The sequence below is a fragment of the Euphorbia lathyris genome, chromosome 10 (assembly GCF_963576675.1).
Source record: "Euphorbia lathyris chromosome 10, ddEupLath1.1, whole genome shotgun sequence".
NCBI classification, from domain to species: Eukaryota; Viridiplantae; Streptophyta; class Magnoliopsida; order Malpighiales; family Euphorbiaceae; genus Euphorbia; species Euphorbia lathyris.
In genome coordinates, this window is record NC_088919.1 from 47,293,227 (window position 1) to 47,307,891 (window position 14,665).

At 33.1% G+C, this 14,665-nt stretch overlaps 1 long non-coding RNA gene across 1 annotated transcript; it reads left to right on the forward strand.

The window, feature by feature from the left end:
• Nucleotides 1-4,742: 4,742 nt before the first annotated feature.
• LOC136208792 (uncharacterized) lies at nt 4,743-5,516 on the forward strand. The gene is made up of 3 exons (XR_010677287.1): nt 4,743-4,760; nt 5,047-5,101; nt 5,414-5,516. It is a non-coding gene; the product is annotated as an uncharacterized lncRNA (long non-coding RNA).
• The last annotated feature ends 9,149 nt before the right edge of the window (nt 5,517-14,665 follow it).

A 14,665-nucleotide genomic window follows, 5' to 3' on the forward strand; every position in this document is an offset into this window, starting at 1 on the left:
CTTTGTTGAAGGGATTGAAAGCAAAAAATGACTTTAAATGGACGAAATCGGGCTTTGAAATAATTGGACGAATCTGAAAAATTAATTTGAAAACAGAATTCTAGCTAAGGATTGAGCAAAAAAAAGGCTTAGGAATGCTAGATTGAATTGAAAAACTTGGAAAGAGGCTATTGGAAATTGAATTAAAGCTAAAGGCAAGCTAAAAGAAGGAATTAAAGCTAAGAAAAATGAAGAACCAAAAGGAAGAACTCAAGAACTAAGAACTAAGAATAGAGAGCATTGGAAGGAACCTTAGAAAGGGGTTTTGGGTGTGTTGAGTGTCCTTGAGTTGAGTGTGGGAGGGTCTATTTATAGTTTTTTGGAAGGGTATTTTGGGTAATTAATTATCAACTGACCCTTATTTTTCTCTCTAACTTTGCCCACTAACTTGCCACCTCACTAACTTCCTCAACCTCCACCAACCACTACCAATTTTCATGCCACATCACCCCACTACCTTGTGGTTAGAGAGAGTTTTAAGGCTTGGGCCTAGATGTGGGGATGGGCTAGGCTTCGTAGGTTAGCTCGTGGTTGTGTTCAGGTGCGTTTGGAGAAGTCGGGTGGACCGAAACGGGCTCCGAACGAGGACTGATCTCTCGTTTGCCATGCTAACTTCCAGCTCGCCGAGCTGGAGGTTAGTTTACATATATATATATATATATATATATATATATATATATATATATAGAGAGAGAGAGAGAGAGAGGAGAGATCGGGTGTGGCACATTGCTTATGGTGTGACAAGGCTTATTGTGTGACAACAGTGGCTTTTTAGTAATTGTGTAAAAAATAGAGGGGTATATTTGTAATTTTACGCGCTTAGTATAAATAGTTATTAAGTTAGGGGTATATTTGTAATCTCCTATATTTCTTTCATTCTTTCTTCTCCGGTGATTTTCTGATATTTCTCTCGTTTTTTCCGGTTGCGCCGTTTCATTTCCGATCGTGTTTTTGTTGAGTTTTTGGTTGGATTTCTTTGTTTCGTCTCGCATTTTGTGTTTGTTGGAAGATATCGGTGAGTTCCTGTATGTTTTTGTGTTTGTTTTGATCGTTTTTATGTTTTTTATGTTTGTTCATTTCCCTTCGTTTTTTTGTTGAATATTTATGGCTCTGATTTCCTATATTTTTTCTTTATCGGTAGGTTCGGCTCTCTGTTTGTGTATTTTTGAAGTTATCGGTGAGTTCCTCTGTGTTTTCTTTGTTCATTTTAGATTTTGTGTTATGCATGTTCTTCGTTTTTTTGTTTATATGTTTTGTTTAGGTTTTGTATTTTTGTTTTGTTTTTTTTGTTGTTTTTTAGAGTTTCAACGACATTTTATTGTGTTTTTTCATTCTTTGCGTCTATCATTTGTTAGTTTTGTGACTTCTATATGTGTTTTTTTTGTTGTTTTTCAGTATATATCAGAATGTCAAAAGCTACTTCTAGTAGGGAAGATAGTTTGCCTAAGCATGTTATTGATCCTGCGTTGCTTCGTGCTATAAACTCTGATTATATGGAGGTTGATGACGACATGTACTATTTTATGTTTTTATGGAACAATATATGCATTCTTTTTGAACAATATATGTATTCGTTTGGAACAATGTATGTTTTTGTACGGAACTATATATGTATTCGTTTTGAACAATATATGTATTCGTTTGGAACAATATATGTATTCGTTTGGAACATTTTATAAGTTCGTTTGTAACTATATATGTATTTTGTTGATCTAGTATTGTTGTTAATTTTGTTATTTTTTATGCTTCAAGGGTCTCTGAAAAGAATAGTGAAGAAGGAAGTAAACAGAGATTTGTGAAGAAATCTCATGCTTTGAAGAAAAAGTCATCAAATATTGGTGTTCCTGTTGATGAAAGTTCTTCTGATGCTCTGAAGGATGTAGAAAGTTGTTCTGATGCTGATGAAAGTTCTTCTGATGATCGTGATAATATGAATGATCCTGATTTTGTTATCAGTGCGAGTACACCATCTGAAGAACAAGCAGATGATGAATATGTTGTTTCTGGTTGTGTTGGAAAGAAAAGAAAAGTTAGAGTTAATTTGAATGGAGATGGTTCTTCTAGGTTGAAGATAAAGAAGGTTGAGGTTGTGAAAGTATCTGGTGGTTCTAGATTGAAAAGGAAAAAAGTTGAGGTTGTGAAAGGAGTTGGTTCTCATAGATCTGTGAACCGTGATTGTGGAAGAAGGATTGTGAAGAATGATAGTTGCTATTCTGTTATGGAGCAAGATTTATCTGGTGTAGTATTGAATCAGAGGGTGCGTCCAACAACATTTATTAAGTTTGTTAAAACTATGCCAGAGACATACAAAGCTGCCATTAGGAAGATAGGGTTTGGTGGTTTTTTGTGTCTGGATATTGGGAAGCTTAATGGAAATTTTTGTGGCATGGTTGTGGATTCTGTTGATCCTGACAGATGCTATTTTATTCTTCCTGGTAATGACCGGATTGATTTGAGTGAAGAGGATTTCCATTGTGTTTATGGCCTGCCATGTGGAGGAAAGGAAATTAAGGAATCGGATAGTAACAGTGGGGATAGTTGGTTTAATTTTTTAAACACTTGGAGGAAGTCTTTTGGTCTAAGTAGTGGCAGTCCTAAGGATAAAGATGTGCTTTATAGGCTGAAAAATCGGTTGGAAGTGGATGTTTGTGATGAGTTCATTTGGAACTTCATTGTTATTGTTGTTAATTCTTCCATCGTTCAAACAAGAATAGGGCGTTGTACAATAAGTTTTTATTCAGTTGCATGAATGTGAATGAAATTTCGAAGTTAGATTGGTGCCGGTTTAGTTTTAAGCATCTTATAGATTCTGTTCGTTCTTTCAAGAACGATTCTAAGCCATATTTTTTCACAGGCCCTCTTCCATTTATACTGGTAATTGTTTTAATATGTTGGAATTTATTTTGAATAATTTATGTATTTTCTTATAATTTTTTTTTCTCATTTTTTTTATTGTGGATATGTTATTTTGATCGTTTGCAACGTGGGGTTGATTTGAGGCCACGTTCCTTTCCACTAACTTCTGTGTGGAATAATGTTCTAATCTCTGAAAGAATTAAGTTGGAAAAAGCCAGTGGTTTTGGCAAGGGAATTGTATTGAAGAGATTAGTGAAATCTGAAGCAGAGGTAGAATGTGAAGGCCCTAATGTTGAAGGTAAGAAGAAGAAGAAGAGAGAAGAAGAGAAGAAGAAGAGAGAAGAAGAAGCATGTAGAAGAAGGAGAAGAAGAAGATACTCAAGAAGGAGTTTCTGGCTGTCCCAGTCACTTCATGGTATGCATCTGTGTTTTTCTTTTATATAGAAGTTTGTGTTTCGTTTTGATAAATTAGTAAATAGTGTTTTTATAAATGCAGGAATTCACTGTCAGGTTTAAATCAGTGGCTAGAAAGTTAGCTAATGCTGTAACTGAGATGTATATGTTGGTGGATGAAGCTGAAAATATGTTTGATGAGAATGACTTACCTGTACGGATGAATACATTTGTTGAAAACATTTTTACTAAGTACAGAGTTAGTAAGGAAGAGAGGATGAGCCAGCGTTCTGAGCGAATGCCAGCAAGTGAGCATTCGGGAAGATTATCTAATGAATCTGATGAGGATAATGAATTTTTTAATCTGCATGGCTTTTGGGAAGAATATAATGCTGTTAATGAAGAATATAACAAGCAGGTACAGAAAAAGATAGCTGAAGGTTTAGAAAAAGAGAGAGGAGGAGCAGAGAAGGAGAAGAATAAGAAGAAGAAGAGAGGAGTAGTGAAGAAAGTTAGAGGGAAAGTAGGGTCATCTGAAGGTCTGAGGTTGAGAATAAAGATGAATTCTGCTCCTCAATTTGAGTTGTTAAGCCAGTCTGTAGCTGATCAATCTGTTTCATCTGAAATGTAATTTATTTATGTTTGAATAATTCCTGTTTTTTGTTTTGGAACATGTCATTTAATATTTGTGGCTTAATTGATGTTTTTTTTGTAGGGCTGCTGATATAGTTTCTGGGGCTGGTCCTTTAGTTTGTGTAAATCAAGATGAAGGGGATGAGTTTGTTGATCCTGCTGATGAAATTGTGTAAGTTATTATTTTGTTGAACAAATGGTTCAGTTTTTTGGAACCTTTCTTGTATATGTGTGGAACATTTTTATTTTTATTTTTTTTTTGTTATATATTTGAGTTGTTTTATATTTTCACCAGTGATATCGATGATGCGATTGAGTCAGAGATGTCTGATTCTGATTTTGATGATGATATAGACTTGGAGTGTTTGCCTGGAGATGTTCCAGATGAATTTGGCGATATGTGTAGATGGGCTAACAATTATTTATGTCATGGGAGGACAGTTTTTACCACGTTTGAAGATTACATTTTTGGTCATCCGGTGAAAGCAGTTATATTGAGGAAGGATATTCGTGAATTGGCTGATCTAGCTCCAATAGGCTGTGGCCTAATTTTGTATTACATGAGGTATTTTTTTTATCTATAATTGCATGTTTGTATTAGTGGTTATATTGTTTTATTTTTTTGAATGACATGTTTACTGTATATGTTTCGTGTGTGTTTTCTACAGGCACCTTTATGATGTGATTGTGAATAATGATAGATTGGATACCACATTCTCCCTTGTTGATCCAAACATAACTAATCATTTTGAAAGAGTTCATAAGATTGGGGAGAAGATCAAGTTTTTGACAGAACAGTCCGGGAATAAATGTTTGTATTTGATACCGCGAAACAAAGAGTATGCATTATTTGTCTATACTGATGATTTATTTTATTTGTTTAATAATGTATTATTGTTTTACTAATGTTTTTTGTTTTCTTCAGTTATCATTAGACTTTGACTGTCGTTGATCTTGAGCGGAAACGTGTTTTTCTTTTGGATCCATTGAAAACTCGTTTGGGCTTGGAAAATGATCAATGGAGATATGTTGTTGATGAGTATGTTTAATAATCAAATGCTCTTTTATAATGTATTTTATTTATTGAATGTAATAGTTTGACATATATATGGATTTGTTTTGCAGATCTATTATTTCTTTTTATCATGAGAAGGTTTTGGTAAAATGGATTTGCCCTGTGGTACGTGTTTAATTTGTATGTATATTTGTGTAATTTTTTTTTATTGTTTTTAAGTTGTTTGTATTTTATTTTGCAGAATATTCCATCTCAGAAAGATACAAAAAGCTGTGGGTATTATGTAATGAAGTATATGGATGATATAATGTCTGAGAAAGTGTTGAAAATTGACAATATTGTAAGTGTTTATTCTTTGAACAATTGATGTTTTTTCTTTGAACAATTGGTGTTTATTTTTGGAACAATTAGTTTTAATATATGACATTTTGAAGTTATAGTTTTGATGCATTATTTTAATTGTGATATGTTTTTTAGTGGGATAAGTATGCTAGGAGGTCATCTTACGGTGTAGATGTGATGAACGAATTACGTCGAGATTTGGGAGATATTATTTTGAGATATGGTCTTGATAATGAAAATGGTGGAGGAGGTCGTGTAAGGAGGATTGTTAAGAACTCGAAGTACCTTCGTTCTCCTTTTATTTCTCGGCATCCAAAGTTGCTGGATAACATGGATAGTCGTAAAAGGAGGATTGTTGAATTTGCACTGAGTCCTGTTTTAAGCAGGTAAGAAGTTGAAGTTATGTTTGTTATATGAATTTATATGTTATTTTGGCATATACTGATAGTTTTTTTCCTTGTTTTGAAATGATATTTTTTTCAGTGATGGACAAACCTTTATTGATAAACGGGAGATTTTATCAATGTCTGGTCATGATCATATTGTCAATAATATTGTGGATGCTTGGAGTTCAATTTTGAACACTGAAGAATTGAAAAAATATAATGGAAAACCGAAAAGATTTTTTTCAGTACATATGCTTTTGTATGTTTCCTAACTTTGTAAGTTTGTTTTTTGTTTTCATTTTGTAAATAATTGTTTTGCTAAATGTTGTTTTGATTATTTTGTAGAATCTTCTGTTTTCTGGAGCTAGTACATCAAGAGAATATAATTTTAATGAAAGACATCAGAATGAACTTTCTTTTTTCAAATTTAAAAACTTGGTTGATGTTGAATTGGTAAGTTTTATGGTGTTTATTAGGTATTTTTCCCTGTTATTTCTCATGGACATTTTTATCTGATTGTTGTCAACAATCTTTCAAAGACTGTTCAAATATTGGATAATATGACACTGCATCGAAAAATCAGTCGTGCTGATAAGTATGATAATTATCCAGAACAATTGGTATCTTGTAACTTGATTTACTTCATTCTTTGTTTTTTTTGTATACGTGATAACATATTTTCTGATTTGTTTGTTGTAGTTAAAATCCTATGCTTATTTTGTTTTAAAAAATGATGCTTCTTCATTAAAACAAATGTGTGCATACAAAGTGCAAATCCTGAGGATGAAGTGGAGAAGCAATAATAACCACAATGATTGTGGTATTTTTCTTTTGAAGCATATGGAAACATACATTGGTCAGAGTGTGAAAGAGTGGAATATTGGATTGACAAAGAATTCAAAGGTATATGTTGTAAATTCTTTATGTAACAGTTTGTATTACTATTATTCTATTTTATTATATCATTTTTTTTGTTGCAGGGAAAAGAGTTTAGAAAGCTTAGAATTTTTTATTGCTGGGCATTATTTTGAATCCAATAAATCAACTTATTGAAGAAATTGATGAGAAGTCAAAAGAATGGGTTGTTGGAGCTGGATTAAATTTAGAATAGCATATTTTGTATGTTAAATTTGTAAATATATTTTAGAATTTATAAATATACTTTAGAATTTGTATATAAAATTTTATATTTAATTTTTTTTTTCAAATTATGTTTGTTTATTCTTAACAGATGTCAATATATTCAATATTTAGCAGATATAATTCATTTGGAACAGACGTTACATTTAATTTGAACAAATGGTATATTCATTCGGAACAAACTATATAATTACATTGAACAAGTCGTACAATTTTGTAGAATTCATCCACAACCTTTTTTCAATACTCACAATCACTTAATGGTACATTAAGTTGGAACAAATGTTATAGTTATATTAAACAATTTGTACAATTTATATATACTTTGTATACATCATCATTTTATTAAACAAATTTTGTTGGAACGTAGTACTAATTATGTTTGAATTGGAAATGAATTTAGATCACATTAAAGTAAATAAAAAGAATGTAACTATTTCTGATTGAACAATGTAATATTTTTTCCGGAACAACTTATTGTATTCGGATGGAACAATACAGTATATGTAATCGAACAAATGGTACAATCATTCAGAACAACTTATATAATTATATGGAACAAGTTGTACGATTTGGTAGATTTCAGTCCACAGCCTTTTTCAGTACTCACAATCACTTAATGGTACATTAAGTTCGAACAAACAATATATTTATATTAAACAATTTCTACAATTTATATATATGTTTGGATCAATATAAGATCATATCCAATGGTTCATACTCACAACTAGGGCTGGGCGCGAATCCTGGAGATACTGGACCGGACCGAATATCCGAGGAAAAAACTCCGAAATTGGACCGGACGTTTGACTTTTTTTGGAGAACCGAACTGGATTGGACCGTTGACTTTTTGTCAAAGAACTGGACCGAACTGGACCGAAATTTATCCAGGACCGGACCGATAACCGGATTGGATTGAATTGGATTGGACCGAACTGAAATAACCGAAAGTTTAGCAATAATAAATTTATATTTCATACATTAACTTTATATAAAGAGAAATATTATATAATATATAGTTATATATTTTGTAAGGTTTGGTAAACTAATTACAATAATATAAATTTATAATTTATTAATAAAGTATAACATTATTATATAGTCATAAAAGTTATCCCGATTAATTCCTGTTTATAAAATGAAATAAAAAAATATTTACCTAAAAATGTAGACATGGAGAATCGAACACCTAACAAAATAAAACATTGTTAATCACCTTAACCATCTGAACCAATTCTACTTCTTATTAACAATTTAATTAAGTAACAAATATTAGAAGTTTTAAATATTAAATTTTTTAAACATTTTATAAAATAGAATCTCGTGTTTCTTTTACAAAAGATTGGCTATGTTTAAACGTTGTTGTGTGGCGTCGGGTATTAAATATACAAAAGCATTATGCTATGATTGCCCCACTAGGTGGAATAGCACCTATTTGATGTTAGATGTTGCATTAGGATATCAAAAGGAAATTGACAAGTTAGAAGATCTTGATAAGAAATCTGCAGAAGATTTTGTGAATGATATTCTTGTTGAGATTGATTGGTTGAGTATTAAGAATCTTTGTAGGTTTTTGAAAAGATTTTATCATATAACTTGTAAATTCTCAGCTTCATTATATCCTACCTCTAGCCTTTATTTTCCCGAGGTAATGAAAATTCTCAAAGATATTACATTATGTCAAAACAGTAAAAATCCTTCCTTAAAATACATGGGAACTCAAATGAGGGAAAAATTTGATAAGTATTGGGGTTTTGTTGACACAATGAATGTGATGCTTTTTGTATCGGTGGTTTTTGACCTAAGGTATAAAATTAAGTACTTAATGGCTAAGTACACTGAATTTTATAGTGAGAACGATGTTAATGAGTTGGTGGCACAAGTCACAAAGATTATTATTTGCATTGTTAGATGAGTATATAGTGCAAAATGTGCAAGAAAATGTGAATCTTGGAGCACATTCTTCTAGTTTGGATGAAGCGGATGATGACATTGATGATGACATTGATGATTATTTTTTGAATATTGATAAAGATATGTCAATTGAGGGAGAATGAGAAAAATATGTCAATGAGGCACCTGAAAAATATGTAATTGAGTTTGACCTTCTATTGTGGTGGAAGGTTAATGCTATGTGAAATCCTGCTTTATCCAAAGTTGTAAAAGATGTTTTTGCGATTCAATGCTCAACTGTGGCTTTTGAATCTACGTTTAGCACAAGTGGTAGAACTTTGGATCAATTTAGGAGTTCTTTAACTCTTGTTACAGCTGCGGTTTTGATTTGTTGTCAAGATTGGTTGAAGACTTCAAATCAAGCTTTCAAGCATGAAGAAAAAGTTGAAGATCTTGAAGCTATTGAAGAAGGTAATATTTACTTAGCAATTATATTTCATAGTTTTATTTTAATTAAATGTTTATGAATACTAACTATATAAATGTTATTTAATTTGTAGAAATTAGTTCTGATCCTGAAATTGCATCATCTCTTTTATCCATATTTCAATTGGATATCTAAGGGTTTTTTAGCCGAATCAAATGCACTTTGGTAAGCATATTTTTTTCCTTTTACTTTTTGCTAGTGTATTGATTAATTTCATTGAAGTGAAAGCTAATTAATTTAACATTTGTTGATTCACTAATATGGTAAATTTTATATGTTTAGGTTGATGTTTGGCTTTTACTGCATTTGCTTTGGAAAACAAGGAATTTGTTGTGTTAAGAAGATTCAATTACAAATTGGGATGATGATTAAAGAGATTTTGCTAATGAAGTGTTGTCTTTTTTTGAATTAAAGGTTGTTTTTGTTTCAAAAAAAAAAAAAAGGTTGTTTCTTTTTATGGATTTGTTATTTTGTAACTTTGATTTTGTGGGTTTTTTTAGCCTTGTTGTCTACTGTAACTTTTAATGAATGTTGTTTACTTCCTAAAAAAATATAATTTTTTTTTTTTGGTAGAAAAGGAAAAGAAAAATGAATAACAACAAACTACCCAGGAATTAGCCTAGGGAAGCTAACCCCAATCCTATCTTCTAAGAGAAGATGAGAGATGAAACTAGGGGAAACAGGAAGGGTAGTAACGCCTAACGTCCCTTCATGGCCCGCCGCCGCCAAGCGATCAGCAACACGATTCTGCTCTCTAAAAATGTGTCTGAACTCTACGAACTCAAAGGAGGAGCAAAGCCTTATAATAGCTTTGATGAGGTTGCGACTGTTAAGACCCATAGAATGATTCTCAGAAATCATTTTGATTGCTTCCAAATTATCAGACTCCACAGAGAGCCTCTTAACACCCAGCCTTTTAGCAAGATTGATTCCAGTAAGAATAGCCCAGAGCTCCGCAGAAAAGGAAGAACCCAACCCTAAATTCTGGGAGAACCCAGAAAGCCAGACGCCCCCTACATCTCTAAGCACACCTCCAGCCGCAATCTTACCGTTACTGAGGCAGGAACCATCAGTATTCAGCTTCACAACCCCCTCTCTTGGCCTGCTCCATCCCACGAGATGGACATCACAACACTGAGAGGCTCTGGCAAGGGACTCTCCTTTGAAACTATCGATAATAGAGAAAAGTTTTTTCGAGAAGAAATCAGCTAAGTTTGTCATAAAAACAGTTTTATCTCCAAAAATCTCCTCGTTTCTCCATTTCCAAACTTGGTGACAGATAATAGCAAAGAAAATGTCACCATGCTCCATGTATGGAAGCAACTTTCCTCTAACACCATCAGAGAACCAGTCGACCTCAGAATGTGCCATGAAGGAAGAGAAAATATGGTGTGGGAGAATTTTCCTCCAAACCTCTTTACTATTAGAGCAATCTCTAAGAGCATGGCACAAAGTCTCAACATGGCCTCTGCATCTACTGCAAGCTCCAGAATCAGCCAAGTGCCTTCTGTGCCTATCCGAATTAGTAAGAAGCCTGTCCTTAACGCCCAGCCACAGGAAACTCCTAATACGGAAAGGAACTTTAAGGGTCCAAATCGACTTCCACACATCCGAGGGAGGATCAGATCTAAAGAGAGAGAAAGCTTCAAAGGCCGATTTGCAAGAATAAACTCCATTGTTAGTCAGCGCCCAACAGTGCCTATCCAAGTCTTCCTCTTGATTACTCACCTTCACTCCCCGCATTCTAAGGAGAGTCTCAAGGCTAAAGAAAGTATCAAACTTTGACCAGATCCAGTCCCCTTCCGAGTCAACCACATCGGCAATCCTCCAGTTGCGTATATCACTAGGCGGGGGGGAAGAACACACCTCAATTAACGGTTTATCCCCAATCCAGTTATCAAACCAGAAACTAATGGACTTACCATTCCCCACCTCCAGGCCAACTCCCGAGCAGAACTCATCAAACACAGCACTAAGTCCTTTCCAGAGGAAGGAACAATTAGCAACTCTCTCTTTCGGGCCCCCGAAGATTTTGTCTTTCCGATACTTACCACAAAGGAGGCGAACCCAAAGAGAGGAGGGGTTTTGCCACATACGCCAAAGGAGTTTCATTAATAAAACTTTATTATTGTCCTTTGCTTTCCTAATACCCAGACCCCCAGAATCTTTAGGCTGGCAAACCTCACTCCAAGGCACAAGATGGATCTTCCTGCCCTCCGCAGCTTCCCCCCACAGGAACCTACGGTTAATCTTGTCAAGATCATTAAGCACAGGATCCGGAAGCTTACAAGCCTGCATGATGTGATTGGGAGCAGCACAATTAACAGATTGAATTAACGTGAGGCGGCCAGCGAGAGACAGAGTCTTGGCTTTCCAAGTGGCACACTTCGAATTAGCTTTATCCAAAGTCTCTTTGAAGGAGCCTTTAGACACACGCTCACTATGGAGGGGAACGCCCAGATACTTCCCAAGAGAATCAGTAAGAGGAATACCTGAGAGATCACTTAATCTCTTACAGACTCTCTGATTCATATTCTTAGAGCACATCATCCTAGATTTCTGGATATTAAGCTTCTGCCCAGAGGCCGAACAAAAACAATCCAGAATATCCATAATGACTCTCAACTGCTCCTCATTACCCTCAAGAAAGATAAGGACATCATCTGCAAAGAATAAGTGAGTCACCTGGGGACAGAAGCTGTTGATCGCCACAAGGTGGAAACTCCCATTATCAATCGCATCCTGAATCAGGTGAGAGAGCCTCTCCATAGCAATAACAAAAAATATAATTTATTTCAAGTTATGTAAGATAATAAAATTTTATATTTTATTATCTTGTAAATTAAATTTTTAATTTATTTTTTAGGACTTAAACTATTAGATATTTATCTGAATCCCCGAAAAATTATATTGGATTGGACCGGAACCGAATCTCCGAATCCTCGAACTGGACTGGACTGAAATTTTGGGGCAATTCAATTCTGGAGATTTATTCTTTCAATCCAATCCTGGAGATTTCCTTTTATTAATCTCCGAATTTCAATCCAATACTGGAGATTCATGAATCCCCGACTTGGACCGAACTGTGCCCAGCCCTACTCACAACTACTTTATATACATCATCCATTTAATAAACATCATTAAATGGATTATGTTTGAATGGGAAATCAATTTATATTTGAATGGGACATAGTACTAATTATGTTTGAATGGGAAATCAATTTATATCACATTAAAGTAAATAAAAAGAATGTAACTATTTTCTGATTGAACAATGTAGTATTTATTCCGGAACAACATATGTATTAGGATGGAACAATACAGTATATGGAATAGAACAAATTATGTATACCGCTGAATATATCCAATTGATCAGTAACTTTGCTTTTGAGGATTCATCCTGTAAAATAGAAAATGAAATTATATAGTTACATTTGTTTCAGTAATAAGTGATCAATAAGTAATGACTGTTTGTTGGAATATAAATAATACATGGTATATGTTTGTTAATAAAATGAATACAGATTTATTTTAATCTGATTTTAATTCATTCCCTTTGCAATAATAAATAAATAAATAAATAATTACTGATTCTGATAATTTATTAGTATTTAAATTTCAATTAATATAGGAAATAATACCAATAGTTTAAGAGACTGATTCACAGATTTATTTTATTTGGCATTTAATTAAAATTTTGATATACGTAATAATCTTAATACTGATGATATCCCCAATATATATTTATTTTGAATGAAAAGGCGTGTTTCATTGCAGGAAAAGTATAATTTGAAGAGACTCAATAAATTAAAGCTGTTGAGTTTTACAATAGATAATCATTTGAATGAAAGAAAGCGTGTTTGACATTAGGAAGTTGAAGAGACTAAATAACCGTCTATAAATAGTATTGGTGTTTTTATTGATCGTATTTTTTTTAGTATAAGTGAATTGAAGCAAAAATGTCAGGAAGCAGTTCGAGTTCGTTTAAGAGATCGAGGTGTTATTCTCCTGATAAACATTTAGTACCTAAAGCAGATAGTGAAATTCCTAATGAGCTTTTTAAAGTTATTGAAGATATGGAGGAAACTTTTATGGAAGGGGATATTGACGACATCCTAAAGAAGCTAAAGGGCATGAAGGCTTTCATGTCTTTATTTTGTGACTCAATGATGTCTTTCATTGAGAAAGGAGTGGAGGAGAAAGCCGAGTTGAAGGAGGAGCTGCAGGAAGTGAAGAAGAATTTGAAGGACCAGATTAAGAAATATAACAATGATGTTTTGGATCCTGATAATGATTTTCTTTAATGTTATTTTTTTTTATTGTGAACAATTTTTTTTTAAATTTATGTTTGTATTTTATTTTTATTTTTATGTTTGTATGTTTTTTTATTTAATGATATATAATTTTGTTATGTTTTTATTTATTTTTGGTAGAAGTTACCTGTTTTTATACTGCTATATATTATTGATGTTCATATATTGTTAATGTAAACACATGTTGTTTGAAATTAAAAGACCGGTTTTCAAAATGAAGTAAAATAAGAAAATATACTGCTAGATTAAATAAAGTTTAGACATAGGGAATTTACCTTATTTCTTTGCACATCCTCTGTTTTTTCTGTGTTTGTTCAATTGCTTTCTCTTTTTCTCCCTTCAATCTTTTCTCACTGTTTGTAACATGAATCACAGTTCCTTTCTTTTTTGAAATTTTAGGTTCTTTGATAAGAACTTCAGACGACCGACTTGTTCCAACCAACATCTCTATGTCTTGAATTTTAGTAGAATTGTTGATGTTCTTTCTTTTCTTTGCTTCCAAATTTCCCCTCAATGCTTGAATGTTTGTTGTGAGATTATTTAGATCCTCTTCATCTCCTTCAGCTAAGCATACAGTCATGTGAATCTCAGACCATAAGTTATTCAACATTATTTTCTTACCCATTGTTTTAGCACATTCTTCTATAACATTATTTTGCAATGTTATCTCTGGTAAGATTTTCCATCTGTTTAGGACATACTGCTCAGGAATTTTCTCCAGCATTCTATCTTTCCATACAAACACCATATGTCTACAGGGAATTCCTGCTCTATTGAACATCTTGCACGAACATGTTGTGTCACTGTTGTTTGTATAATAAACAACCTGATATGTTGTTTTTTTACCTTTCTCCCTTACAGTGATTATGCATCTGTCATAATATCTCTGTATATCATCAACTCCACAATTAAAGGAAGCATCTAGCACTTGTTTTTGAAATTCATAAAAGGCTGTTCTTGTAAATACTTCTGATGCATGTTTTTCAATAGGAATTGGTGTTTGAGATATAGGTATTGAGTGTTTGGAATCATTGTCATTTTTACCTTGTGAATGCCTTTGTGCTTCCATTGCACCCTCAAACCGGAGGAGGAATTCTATGAGAGTTAAATGACTTTTTGTGAAAGAACTGAAAAAGTGATTTTCACTTTCTGACCTTGATGTTGTTCT